The sequence below is a fragment of the Petaurus breviceps genome, unplaced genomic scaffold, assembly GCF_028583685.1.
Source record: "Petaurus breviceps papuanus isolate PSGF00001 unplaced genomic scaffold, PetGlider_PUasm1.0 90752, whole genome shotgun sequence".
NCBI lineage: Eukaryota > Metazoa > Chordata > Mammalia > Diprotodontia > Petauridae > Petaurus > Petaurus breviceps.
Genome location: NW_027187336.1, coordinates 15,656,735 through 15,670,689, shown reverse-complemented (window position 1 = coordinate 15,670,689; position 13,955 = coordinate 15,656,735).

Genomic DNA, 13,955 nt, shown 5'->3' with positions numbered 1-13,955 from the left:
TCTTAAACATTTTCTGGAATTGGTGTGGGTGTATGTGTGTGCATATGTACGCATGCATGCGTATGTGTTTCTACATAGGACGGATAATAAAAATATCCTTGAAACTATTTACTAATGAAATGGAGCTTATTCTCCAACTAGTTCCACCAAATTCAAAATATTACACACAGAACTCTTAAGTTTCTCGTCAAAAATTGCCTTTTGAGGATAGCTTAAGCTAGAGAAAAAAAGGTAAGTACTTTTTACAAAACTTCTAGCTACTGGGATGATTTAGACACTAGGAAATCATTGCATTGCTCTTAAATTAAGTTGGTTAGAAAACTTTCCTCATTTAAATTCATAGTTTACAGGGTACAGAACTAAGACTATGCTATTTTCATAAATGATATATTTTCGTGTCAGTAGAACTTTATCATTTCACCCTTGAAATTGTATATCATGCTGTTAAACATTTGTGATTTAAAAATGCCTTGCTTAGCCTTTGGTTCAAGTTAATAGGTCTCTAAATCTGAAAGGAGACTTTTAAAAGTAATAATTTAAGTGAAGGGAAGGAAAATTTCCTTAATTTTTTGAAAATATTTTCTGAGAAATTTTACTGAAAATCTCGCTCTATGGACAGGATATATTCTTTCATGCTTTGCTTTCTATAATAGTCATCATTGGAAGATCTGAAGATATATTGATCAAATGCGATAATGTACATTAGATTACATTTAAAAGCATGAAATATACCGATGGAAGATACTGCTCTTATTAGTATCACAACAATGTGTAAAGTCTGGTAGAAATTACAACAGTACTAATTATGTTTTTTACAGAAGTCTGATATATGTGTGTATACACATACTTACACACACACACACATACAAATTTATTTTTTGCCACTAAAAACAATGCAGCTGTTGTATTTGCTCTATTAGATCACAGTTCTAGATGTGATTATAAATAGATAAAGATGTCTTTGAGGAGAACAGATGGGAAAAGCAGCTAGATTGGACTAAGGGTATATATAACAGATTTATGCTGGAGGAAACACAATTGTGAGGATATTGAGGGGTTGTTTTTTTTAAAGAAGATAGTAAAGAAATCCTAGACCTTACTGATTAAAAAAAATAGTCATCTACTGCTACCAATTATATGCCTATCTACATATAATCATCTACATACACACTGAAGGCATCCTCAGTGAAAATATTAGTAAGGAATGGTCAAACTTTTACAAGTAACATTCTATGATTGACCACTTCTTTAGCCTCTGCTAAGTGACTGAAGGGTATAGGGAACAAAAGATTCCATTGTACTTATTATTTGTTGATTATGATTGAATTCAATAGAGCAGAACATCAGTTTGAAGGCTTGTTCCCAATAGTCACCTATCCCTTTATCAAATCATTGAAAACTACCAAAAAAAACAATCTTACTCATCAACCTTCTGATCATAAACATCAGTCAATGCATCAAACAAAGAGAGGTATGCTGACCAAAGATCATCACTGTGGTGAGGTTATGCAGCATAGAGTCCAAGCCGAAGAGGGATTCTCTGGGGAGAGAGAATTCTTCTAATTGCTTCTGTTTGCCAGTAACATTGGGCTGCTTACATCAAACTTCAGAACACTGCAGAACTACCAAGAAGATATCAATACCAATCAAAAGAGCTAGGCCTGTCTATCCAAAAAAATAAAAGACCAAGTGAATGAAAAATTTCTTTTGCCTAGACTAAGATAAAATACACAATTAGATGGAAAATATATAATGATCATTCATCAGTAAGTACAACTGGGGAAAACAGTACAAATGGACAATGAGTTAGACTAAAAATTAAAAGAAAATGAGGACTAGCTTTAGGATATTGTTGAGCTCTTTTAATGGCCCTAAGCTTCTCCCAGAAACAAAGGTTCATCTTTCTAATATAAATATTTTACTATTGCAATTGTGTGGTTATGAAACATGAAATACAACAACTTTCTTCTGACATGGTCAGGTGCCATTGCAGTCCACTTCACTGTCCTCCTGGCATTCTCACTCTGATCATGTGGCCAGTCCATAACTCCTCTCTTCCAATCACATATTTCCTTGATGACCTTTTAACTTTATTCTTATTTGAAATTTCTCACTTCTTACATGCTGTAGCCTCACATAAGGATTACATAGCAGGGGCGGCCAGGTAGCACAGCAAGTAAGAGCACCGGCTCCAGTGTCGGGATGACCTGGGGATCGAATCCCACTCAGACACTTAGCACCCACCCAGAAACACCTGGCCGGGTAACCTTGAGCAAGTTACTTAATCCCAATTGCTTAGGGGTGGCCAGGTGGCTCAGCGAGTAAGAGCACCAGCTCCAGTGTCGGGATGACCTGGGGATGAAATCTGGGCTCAGACACTCAGCACCACACCCAGAAATAACTGGTCGTGTAACCTTGAGCAAGTTACTTAACCCTAATTGCTTAAAAAAAAAAAGAATTACATAGCAGCTATATAATAAGTGATTGTTGGTTGACTATAGGATAGATAACACATAGTGGAAGAACAGAATGTAACAAAGGCCATGTCTCTTCATTTTGTTTTTGTTCATCATTTCTCTGGTCCCAGACTATGCATTATCTTTCAAAATGTAGCCTTCAGGGGCTACCTTTGTGTGTTTTTCATCTGAATTTCTGAAATCAAAATTCTGTATTTAATTGGTAAAGATGCCTTAATTTAGAATTTAAGCTGAAATCTTTTCTTGCTTTTCTCACTATTGTATTAGCAATTAGATGTGACTTTATGAAAAGAAATGCCAGTTCTGTTAGTTCCCATTTTTAATCCAACTACTAATCTCAATAATCCTCTTTTCCTAGTCTATTGCCATTCTTTGTTGATTTTTTGTCACTTATTTTTAAATCACTCAAACTGTTACTTTTCATTCGGGCTGTTTATACAATGGCAAAACATATTAGAGAGAGCCCTGACTTCTCTGGCTGCTCTTATTTTGGATTTCTTTGGCTTCTGCTGGGTGACCTTCCCCCGCCCTCTTTGTAGCCTTTCAGGTGTTGTACTTCTCCCGTTCGATTGCTCCTTAGGCAGAGACTTTCCTTTTTTCATATTTGTATTCCCAGTGCCCTAGCATATAGTAGGCATTTAATAAATGTTTATTGACTATTAAATATATCAGTCACAATGGTTGTTTCTACTACCATGTGGGCAGAGTGATTGAATTCCTGCTTGCACTAGCCTCTAATTAACTGTATAAAATGAAGGAGGAATTCCAAATAATATGGATTCCTATTTGCTTTCTATAAGAAAGTCTTCCATGTTTCCTTTCCCTTTCTCCTCTCCAGGAAGAAAATTGATCCTATCACAAGCCCAACTGTGAATTTACAGAATGCCTTTATGAAATGGGGGAAGGTGGGAGGGAAGGAAATTTCATCACACAGGGGAAAAAAGGTGGTTTTCCTGAGCTCACATGTAATCTATGGCAGCTGTGAGGCATATAAAGATTTCTGACTTCAAACCTAGTCTCTATTCCATCCATCAGTGATTTCCTTCACATTGTCAGTCAATGCTTGAAATTAGGAAATAAAGGAAATGGGATGGGTTTATTTTTTTTTTAATAGGAGTGGGGTTGGTATCTTCTTAAAAACTAGTGAACAAGCTTCCTTCATCATCCAATCCAAGAAATGAAGGTATTTGTTATTTGTTCTAAACCTCTAAGCATAAAGATTAGCAATTCATATGCAATTTACAGGTTTAGAGGAAGGGTGGGAACCTGGGGCCTCTCAAGGTCACTTGTGGCCCTCTAGGTCCTCAAGTGAGGCCCTTGGCTGCAGGTTTAAACCCCATGGTTTAGAGAGTTGCCTGGAGACATAGACAGGTTTTCCCCATGGTTAGATGAATAGGATATGTCAGAGGAAGGAATGGAACCCATGCTTACTCTCAAGTATCAACATAGAAGAGTCTGAGAAGCCACATAGTCTTAAGAACACTTAGAGATAGAATCAAAAGATCTGAATTTAGGTCACAGCTCTATCATTTACTGACCTCACTTTTCTAGGCCTTGATTTACTCTTTTATTAAATAAGAGGCATATGTGTGTATGTGTGTGCACATGTGTGTGGAGATGTTACATCTCCAGCTCCTGATCCTATGATTAAATAAATAATGCCCAAGAATTTTAAGATGAATATTTATTTTTGTTCTGGTTATATATTCTTTAATGCAGGGAGCTCACAATGAGGAATGTTCTAGGTGCTGCAGTAGAAAGAGCATGGGACCTGATACTAAGAAGGTTTAAGTTCAAATGCTGCCTTGGATACTGCTTGTGTGACACTGTGCAAACCACTTTCCTTGTCTGCCTCAGTTTCCTCATTGGTAAAATGAGGATAATAGCAGCATCTTCCTCCCATAGTTGTTGTGAGGATAAAATGAGAAATGTTTGTTTGTTTGCCTTTTGGAAGGGGGAGAAGGCAGGGCAATTGGGGTTAAGTGACTTGGCCAAGATCACATGGCTAGTTAGTGTTAAGTGTCTGAGGCTGGATTTGAACTCAGGTCCTCCTGACTCCAGGGCCAGTAATCTATTCACTGCACCACCTAGCCGCCCCTTCTTGTTTTTTTTTGTTTGTTTTTTAAAGTAGAAATATTTGTAAAGTGCTTTGCAAACTTTAAAGTGCAATATAAAGGCTATTATAATTAATGTAGATTGTCACCTGCTCTGCAATTTGTAGTTTTAGAGGATTGTCTGGGGGCACTGAGACATTAACACTTGTACCAGATTACACAAAAGGTTTGTATTAGAGACAGGACTTGAAACCAGGCCTTGCCACATAGCAGGTATTTAATAAAAGCTTGTTGACTGAAATGAGAACTCTCTATCTCCAAGGCCATGTGGCCTCTCAAAGTGACCTTAGACTTGTAAAAGTAACCAGGATCTCACTGAAATGGGGATAGATAATATTTAATTCTCCCAAATTCTCTTTCTTATAAAGTCAGAAGGGAAACTCTGACAAGATCATGTCTCTTGAAGCAAACTTCATGTTCTGACTTTGGAAGCATTTCTTCAACTAGATGACAAATGAACTAATGGAGAGAATAGTAGAACAGATCATCAATGTCCATACAAATGATCTCAGTAGACTTGAATTTAGAAATTAAGATGGTGGGTAAAATGTGTTTTGTTTTTTATTAGCCCTGAGGGAGACCACAATTTTGGTTCATCCATCACTTTCATTTTTCTCTTGTAGCACAATCAGTTTCTAAGATGCCTGTGCAGCAGTCTCCTTGATTCTGACTTTGAAACCTTAGATGTTCAGGCAGTGTTGGCACTAGAGAACCTGAGGCTGGAGTGAAATGTTTTACCTTTTTTTAAGACATATTTTTGATATAAGGAGCTTTTTTGTCATAATGGTGGGTGTAGAAAATATATGGAGACAGAGAGAGACAGACAGAGAGAGAGAGGACAGAGAGGGAGAGAGAGAAACAAGGACAGAGAGAGAGAGAGGACAGAGAGAGAAACAGAGAGAGAGAGAGAGAAACAGAGACAGAGACAGGACAGAGAGAGAGAGAGAGAGATGGAGGGAGAGAGAAGAGAGAGGGTGTGGGTGTGAGATTTCTCTGACTATACTAAAAGTCAGTGGGGACAATGGAATATGCTGGAAAATATGCTGGAACTGGAATTAGGTGAAAGAAGTGAGTTTACATCTTCTTTCTGGAACTTAATAAATGTGTGTCCTAGACCAAATCACTTGGCCTCTCTGAAACTGTATTTTTTCACATATAAAATGAGGATAATAATTCTCCTAGGACTTATAAATGACATAATATATTTAAAGTGCTTCAAAAACTTTAAAGTGCTTTATAGATGTCAGTCGTTATTAAGAAGATAAGCCCATTGCTAACGAAGGAACATAATTTATACAGCCTCATAGTTTGCTAGAATCTTACAATCCCTTTTATCTGCATATTTTAGATAAAATTAAATTAACTCCTAGGGGTGGGAATATTTAGTACTATTTTCCTCTGAACGTCATCATAGAACCTATATCATACAGAAGCTCTTGAATGCCTCCAGACACCTGTAGGCATTTAGTAAGTATTCATTGACAGGGACCAGAATCCTGCATAAGTTATATTTTAGTGACACAAATGACTCATAATACAAAACTATTTAAAGCAACTCTTTTTCTAGGGGTGAGAAAAAGTAAACTAAGGGTGTGCCCATCACTTGGGAACAAATTATGTTATGAAAATATAATAGAATACTCTTATACCACAAGAAATCATGAAAAGTGTCATTTCATAAAAATTTGAGAAGACTTGTATGAACTGATGCAGAGTGGAATGAGAAGAAAAATTTATGCAATTAACAACATTGTAAAAGTGAACACTTTTGAAAGACTTAAGAATTCTGCTCAATGCCGTGATTGCCCATGATTTCAGAGGACAATTGAGGATACCCTCTCCTGTCACATTTGCGGATGTGACCAATGTGAGAATTTGTTTTACTTGACTACACTTATTTGTTATAAGGGTTTTACATTTTCCTTCTTCCTCTTAGGGTAGGGGATGAAAAACATGAGAGGAAGAGAAAATTTTTAAAAATTAATTTTAAAAATCAATTTAAAAGATTCAAATGCTTTCCTCCTTTTGTCCACAAATAATTTGTTTCTCTAAATTATTTTAAATCTTTTCTTCATCCCACAGTACGTTGGTATCATAACCTGTACAAGACCTCAGAAAATCAACAAATTCTTCAAGACTACCATCTGCCAATTTAGGGGACTGAGGATGGCATTCTAGGACTAATTAAGAATCATCTTGCATCTCCCAGTTGTCAAACATCTCGTTTTGAAAGCTTTGAGGAACAAAAAATGCATAGGTTTTAAATCTAAAGCTTTTTAGTCCCAGAATTATTTGTTCAATATGAACCATGTTTTATGTTACTCTCATTCCTTTGGACCTATTACAGTGCTCAGTGAAAGCCTGTGCTAATGGCAAATTGTAGCTGGCTTTGAATAAGCACTATGTAGAATACAATGTGCTCTATTTTGCTGAAGGCATAGCTATATATTAGCCCTGATGGTTTTTTTTTTCCACTGTAAAGATAGCTCTCATCACCACAATCTAAGACACGATATATATAATGCATTTTCTGCTATTGTACTGATCCACTTCTCTCTATCCTACTTTCAATTAAATGGTTTGAAAGGTAGAGGCACGATGGAATTTTAGACTCGTTTGTAGGATGATATTCACTGCTTATTGTCCAAAGCTCAGGCTAGTATTGATTCTCACTCTTACAAAAAAAGAAAGTATACAATGCATTTAACCATGCTGAGTCATCTTCAAATCTTTCCCACCATGAACAACTCTAATTTGTTTCTGGTTTTGTTCAATTTGGAGATCTCTACTAACATGCTTTGCATGCCTTAAATATCTTAAATTGATATTTAAGTTTTATCAATTATTGTCAATATAGAGGCTAAGCACAAGGTACTCCTGGCATGAGCTGGCTTAAAATAATTTCATTTATTTATTCCCAATTAGCATCTATTTGGGCAGGTAGGTGGCACAGTGGATGGGCTTGGAATCAGGAAGACTAATCTTCCTGAGTTCAAATCCGACCTCAGACAGTTACTAGCTGTGTGGCCCTGGGTACTTAAACCTGTTTGCCTCAGTTTCTTCATCTGTAAAATAAGCTGGAGAAGGAAATGGCAAAACTACTCCAGTATCTTTCCCAAGAAAACCATAAATGGGATCATGAAGGGTCAGACATAACTGAACAACAGCAACAAGAAGCATTTATTTATAATGCGAAGACAATAAAAATGAAGATAGTTTGGTGATCAAATTTGATTCCAAAGAGAGATTTTTTTAAAGTAACAATGGAATAAAAGAACAGAGAAACAGTGATAGATATGATATAATGCAATAATACATATATCTCAATACACCTACATATATGTGTGTATGTGTGTATATGTGTGTGTGTCCAGAAAGGGGAGAAAAATTAGTTAGAAATTGTATACTTTCAGTGTTCCCTAAAGCAATTGCTCCTCATAATCTTCCCCCATAGTGACTTTAGGATTCAAGGAAAACTTGTAAACAGGTATTTCACATAAATACACAATATACACAGATTTTATAATACACTTATATTCACATACTTACATGCACATGTATATATTTATATGTATATATAAACACATTTTATGTGTGTATTATATGCATGTATACATGTGTGTGTGAAGCCACCTGAACTCTGAAGTCTCCATGGGGGTAGAAGATAAGGAGTAAAAATTATTGCTTTAGGGGATTCTAGAATTATGCCATTTCCTCAGTCATTTCTCTCTCCTTTCTTGACACTCAAACCCACTGAGTTATGTGTGCCAAGGAACAGAGACTCTGGATGATGGAGTGAGGATGTGTGACATGGCATGAGCCACCCACAGCTCACTGCCGACAGCATTTCCCAGAACTATCTTTGACTCTGAAAGACAACTACTACTGTCTTTGGAACCCCATATAAACATTGACTAATCTTCACCACTTGCTTTGATTCTGTTCTACTAACAGGAAAACTATGGAAAAAAGAAAATATTTCCGAGACCATGTGAGAAACTGGGCCAACTGTTGGGAAGAAGACATTTTCAACTTCCAGTTCCACTTTCAGGCCCATTGATGTGTGTTTTCATTCCATGGTATTACAATATGGTGTCATAGAAAGAGCACTGAATCAGAAGGTGTGGGTTCAAGTCTCAGATATTTCATTTTTAGGTGTATGATATTGGTAAAGTTACTTATGTTCTCTGTCAGTCTCATTGTCTGTGATAGAAATATCTGTCATACTGACCTCACAAAACTATCATGATGGTCAAATGAGGTATTTTATGTTGAACTGTTTATAACAGTAAATAGAAAATAAAGTATGTACTTATAATCACATATGGTAAAGAAAGATGCAAGGGAATTCAGGCAAGCCTTTCTAGCAGTCATCATTTTGGCTAGTGGAGTCATCAAAAGAATTTTAGATTTTGCACTCTTAGAACTCCTGAGCTTTTTTCTCAGTCTTGCAGTTTTTTTTTTTCTGTGTTGTCCCACCAATTACAGTGTGAACTCCTTAAGAGTAAGCATATTTAGTTTTATCTCTTTGTATCCCCAGCACTTCTTGGGACACAATTTCTCATTCATTCAAAATAATGTAAAGTTCTGATCATTTCACCCCCCTACTCAATAAAGCCTAGTGGCTCCCTATCATCTCCAGGTCCAAATATAAAATAGCATTTGAGGCCCTTCATAACCTAGCCCCCTTCTACTTTTCCAGTTTTCTTACACTTTATTCTCCCCCATGTACACTTTGATCCAGTGACACTGGCCTTCTGACTGTTCTATGAACAAAACACTCCTCTTAGCTCTGGGTATTTTTCTGCCTGCCTCCCATTTCTGGAATGCCATGGGCAACGTCTCCTCTCTCTCACCTCCCCCCCCTCAAAAAAAAAAGTAGTGCTTACTGGTTAAGATTCAGTTGGTGCTAAAGAGAAGGAGAGGGCTATCCATCATTAACAGCATTGATTCAGTAGTGGGGAAAAGGGTGGTTTTAGATCTAATACATGTGGTCACCCCACCCTTCAATTAGCCTAATCCCTTTTCTGATCTATAAAGCAAGCAGGAGACTTTAAACTTTATAAAGCTATAAGAATCAACATTTTTGATGATAAAAGTTATTACACATGAATAAGCTTCTCAAAATCAATGAAATAAATTAGGTTCCCTGCTTAGCAGCATATGGCACCCTCAGAATCAAGTTCATATAATTATAACTCTGTTTATTAAAAAGAATTATGTAACAATACGGTTGATTTATTCTGATGTGATTGGCTTCCCAATTTAATTGGACTATGCGATATACCCGGGAAAAAATTAATTTAATTAGCTGATTCATTTGAGGATGACGAGAAGCCCCTCTCCACACATTCTGATAATCTTCTTAGAAGGTGTATAAGTAAATAAGGAAAGTTCAAGAACAATTGGATACCTTCATGGCATATTAATTGAGGACACACACCAAGTGTCAGGTGGAAAAAAGCTAGAAAATGGTTCCATATCTATGCTGTCCAGAAAGTCAGCAATTATAACTGCTTCTAGTATTCTGTCCTTCCAATATTTTATTGTTTCCTTATAAAAGATATTAGTAGTTCCCCCTATAATAACCATTCCTCTATTCCCTTTGCTACAGTCATAGCCTATGGCTGGATAACTCAGCAAAAGCATGGTCCTAATGAGAACAAGGGTTTGGGTTTAATCCCAGTATGGGACAGGTAACTCAATCCTTTTTAATGACTGTAGTTTGTATGCCCACTTTCATTTTGTAACTGTGTGTCATTGGTCACAAGTGTTACAACAATTAAGAAAGCAGAGCAGTTAAGCCAGGAGAGCAGGAAGGCAGCAGCTAATGATGACCCAGGCCTCATTGCTACTCTGAGGCTGCCTCTGGGCAGTTTGCAAAAACATCTTGTCCAGTTGGGCCTCTGGACTGGTTTTCCTTAAGTGGAACTTCGTATTCAAAATTGAGTGTTTTGAGAGAACAAAGCCCAGGAAATCCAGGCAATACCTCTTTATTGCAGACCAATGTAGCTCTTGGGAGTCTGGCTGAATTTCCCTGTGTGTCTGTGTTTGCATTCTCCTATGTTGTGTGTACTCCTAGAGGAAATCCTGTGCTGTAAAACTGGGCAGAAATGCCTCTGTGTTACCAAGACCATTGACATTTCAGGCCTTAATACCTTCTGGGCTCTTCCCAATTTTCTTGGGTATTTCTGTTAGTTGTGTTAGGATCCTGACAAAAAGGGAAAGTTGATGCCTAAGAGTGGAGGGATTAGGACCAATCTGTCACTGATGCTATTGAAACAACTTAACAGGTACAGTCTAATGATTCATCCTTTTCCCTTATCTGAACTCCTGACACCCAGTAAAATATAACCTCCTTGAAGGCATTTGTATTTGTATCCCCAGTGGCTAGTACATTGCCTTTAAGTAAATTATACAAACCTGTTTGTTGACTGATTGAAGAATTATAGGTTTATCCTCCTCTAATCTGCTCTGCATATAGTTTAAACTAGTTTAAACATGGTACACCCCAGCTCAAAAACCTTCCAAAACTCCCCATTTCCTAACAAGTGAAGACCAATCCACTAAGCCCCAAATTCAAAGCCCTTCAGAATGTGGCCTCAATTTACCTTTTATGAGTTATCATTAACGTTATCTTTCTTTTAAAAAAAAAAACTATCTTGCTCCATATGCTCTGACTCCAGTGGACCACAGCGCACGTACACACACACACACCCCTTCATACATGTGGAAAAGTGTTTGGAGTTAGGAGAACTAGATTCTAGTATACTCTGCAACTAACTCTATGTTCTTGGACAGTTTATTTAATCAGTCTGGACTGCAGTTTCCTCATCTGTAAAAAGGGGGGTTGCAGAGAGGAACGGCAGGAAATAGATGTTCCTTAAGATTCATTATAATTTAAAGGGTTTATTAATATTTTCTATACCTGATTTTTCCTTTATCTTATATTATTTTCTCTTCCTGTAATACCCATCTACACACATCTACTTGTTGAAATTCTAACAATCCGCCAGTCCTTCAAGGGCCAACTCAAATGTTATTTCCTCCATGGAGAATTCTCTGATTCTTCCCCATGAAAGGGATCCCTCCATTTTAAAAACTCTTGTAGTAATTGCCTTATGACTTACACACACTTAGCAATCTACTTGGTAACATGTCTATTTATGTTCTTTATCTGCCTGTCCTACTATGTAATAAGCTTTTTTTTTTTTTCTGAACAAGGACTGTCTTATTCATCTCTGAATTCTTCTCAGGGCCTAGGACAAGGCCTCACCTACAGTAATTAGTATATGTTGGGACATTTTGTCTCTTGCCCAGTTAAGAATTCAGCCCTTCTACCCCATATACCTTTTTCTTGCAAATTAACCCACTCTGAAAGTTGGGGGAGGTAGAGAGGGGAAGAGAATCCTTGGTTATCCAATATCCCTTTTCAAGATCTGGTAGCATATTTTGTAATTCCACACAAGCAGCAATCTGATTACATCTCCAGATAACAATAAAAATTGTTGAATGAACAAGGCATTTAATATTATCAGGATTAATAGAGTCCTTGGGCCTGGAGTCAGGAAGACCTGAGTTCAAATATGGTTCCATACTCTTACTAGCTAAATGACTCTGAGCAAGTCTCTGTCTGTCCCAGTTTCCTCATCTATAAATGGGGATAATAATAATACCTACCTTCCAGAATTGTATATTTTACACTTTATACCTTTATACATACATTGAGATCCAGTGACACAGGCTTCCTTGCTATTCTTGAGGATAGGAACCATCTTTTGATTTTCTATATATCCCCAGTGCTTACCATGGGGTCTGGCACAGAGTAGGTGTTTAATAAATGACTGACTTCACAAACCTTAAAGCACTAAATAACTAGCTATTACTATTATTATAGTTTATCACAGTGTGTGGCAATATGTTCTAGTCCTCAGGCAACTAGCTTGTTAAAACCGTGCCAAAGGAGCTATAGAATACAGTCTCCCATAACTGACCCTCACCCTGACTTTGACCCTGCCTCTTCAGAGTCTCACTTCTAAAACAGACTTCATTTCCCAGACATACTTAAGTTACTGTGTTACAAAAAAAAACCGTGAATTCTAGTTGACCCTCACTGTACCTTCTGTAGTCCTTCAGTAAATGGTAAAAACAAAACATCCCTGAGATCAGTGTTAAAGATCTGACCTATCCCCACAAAAGCTGCTCTGAGGTTGAAATTCCAAATATAACGCATCCTGTTGCACCTTGATATTGCAGCCCATATGGCGTGTGAGATAACACACTGTTCCAAGATGCTGTACTAACTAGGCAGAACAAGGGGAACGAAGGCCAGAGATTTACCCTTAGCTCTGTGCTTTCTAGCTTTGGTGAAGTTAGATCAGACTTGGACTGCAAAGCATTGATCTTTGGTGGTTTGGTTTCCTTTGTTGTAGGAACAAAACTGTTTAAAAAAATAGAGAGAGAGAAAGAACAGAAAGCACTTCTATAATGAGCATTTAGGTGAATCTAGGTAGTCTGTATTCACAAAAGGCTCATTTATCACTGCCTTGAAATTCCTGTAGACAGACACAGCACTTTTTAAAAATTCTTTCCCCTCTTGGTTTATATGCTGAGCATGCCACCAAAGACTAGATGAAAGTTGTTGGGGTTTTTTTCTTCCCCAGATCAAGGGGTGAGGTAGGGAGGGTTACAAAATTAAATGAACCTTCTATACCCTTCGTTTACAACTGAGTAATATTCCATTTCATGGGAGAATCAAACAACTTATTTAGATATGATGATTGATTTCTTAACACCAAAAAAAAGACTACCCTGCCAACATGTTTCAGAAAAATATACATGGTAAGGGAAGATATGGAGATGATTCATTTATTTGATCCTTGTCACATAAACATGGAAAAGATGATAAATATTCTTATTTGGATCCTAAGGCAGCCAGTGCAGGTGGCCAGGTAGAGTTGTGGTCCAGCTTATATTAAAGCTCTATTGAGGCTAGGAGGGAAAAGGGGGATGAAGTAAGGAGATGGAGCACTTGAAAGAGTGACCAAGTCTTTTAAAAACCCAGAGCAAAGAGTGAAGCAACTTTGGTCCAATTGATTTTAAGGGCTCTAATTTTTTTTTAAGTTGCTCATTATATTGAACTGACTTCTGCCTTCCTGTAACTGCTAGTTCTGGCCTCTCTAGGCAGTGAAGAATGAATCTCATCTATCAGCTGCATCACCGTACTTCAAATACTTGAAGACAGTCATCATGTTCTTACGAAATGTTTTGTACCAGCTTATATCCATAATTCCTTTGATCATACTTCATGTGACAATTTCCATAGCCATTCTAGTTGTCTTTTTCTGGTCATTTTCTAGTTTAT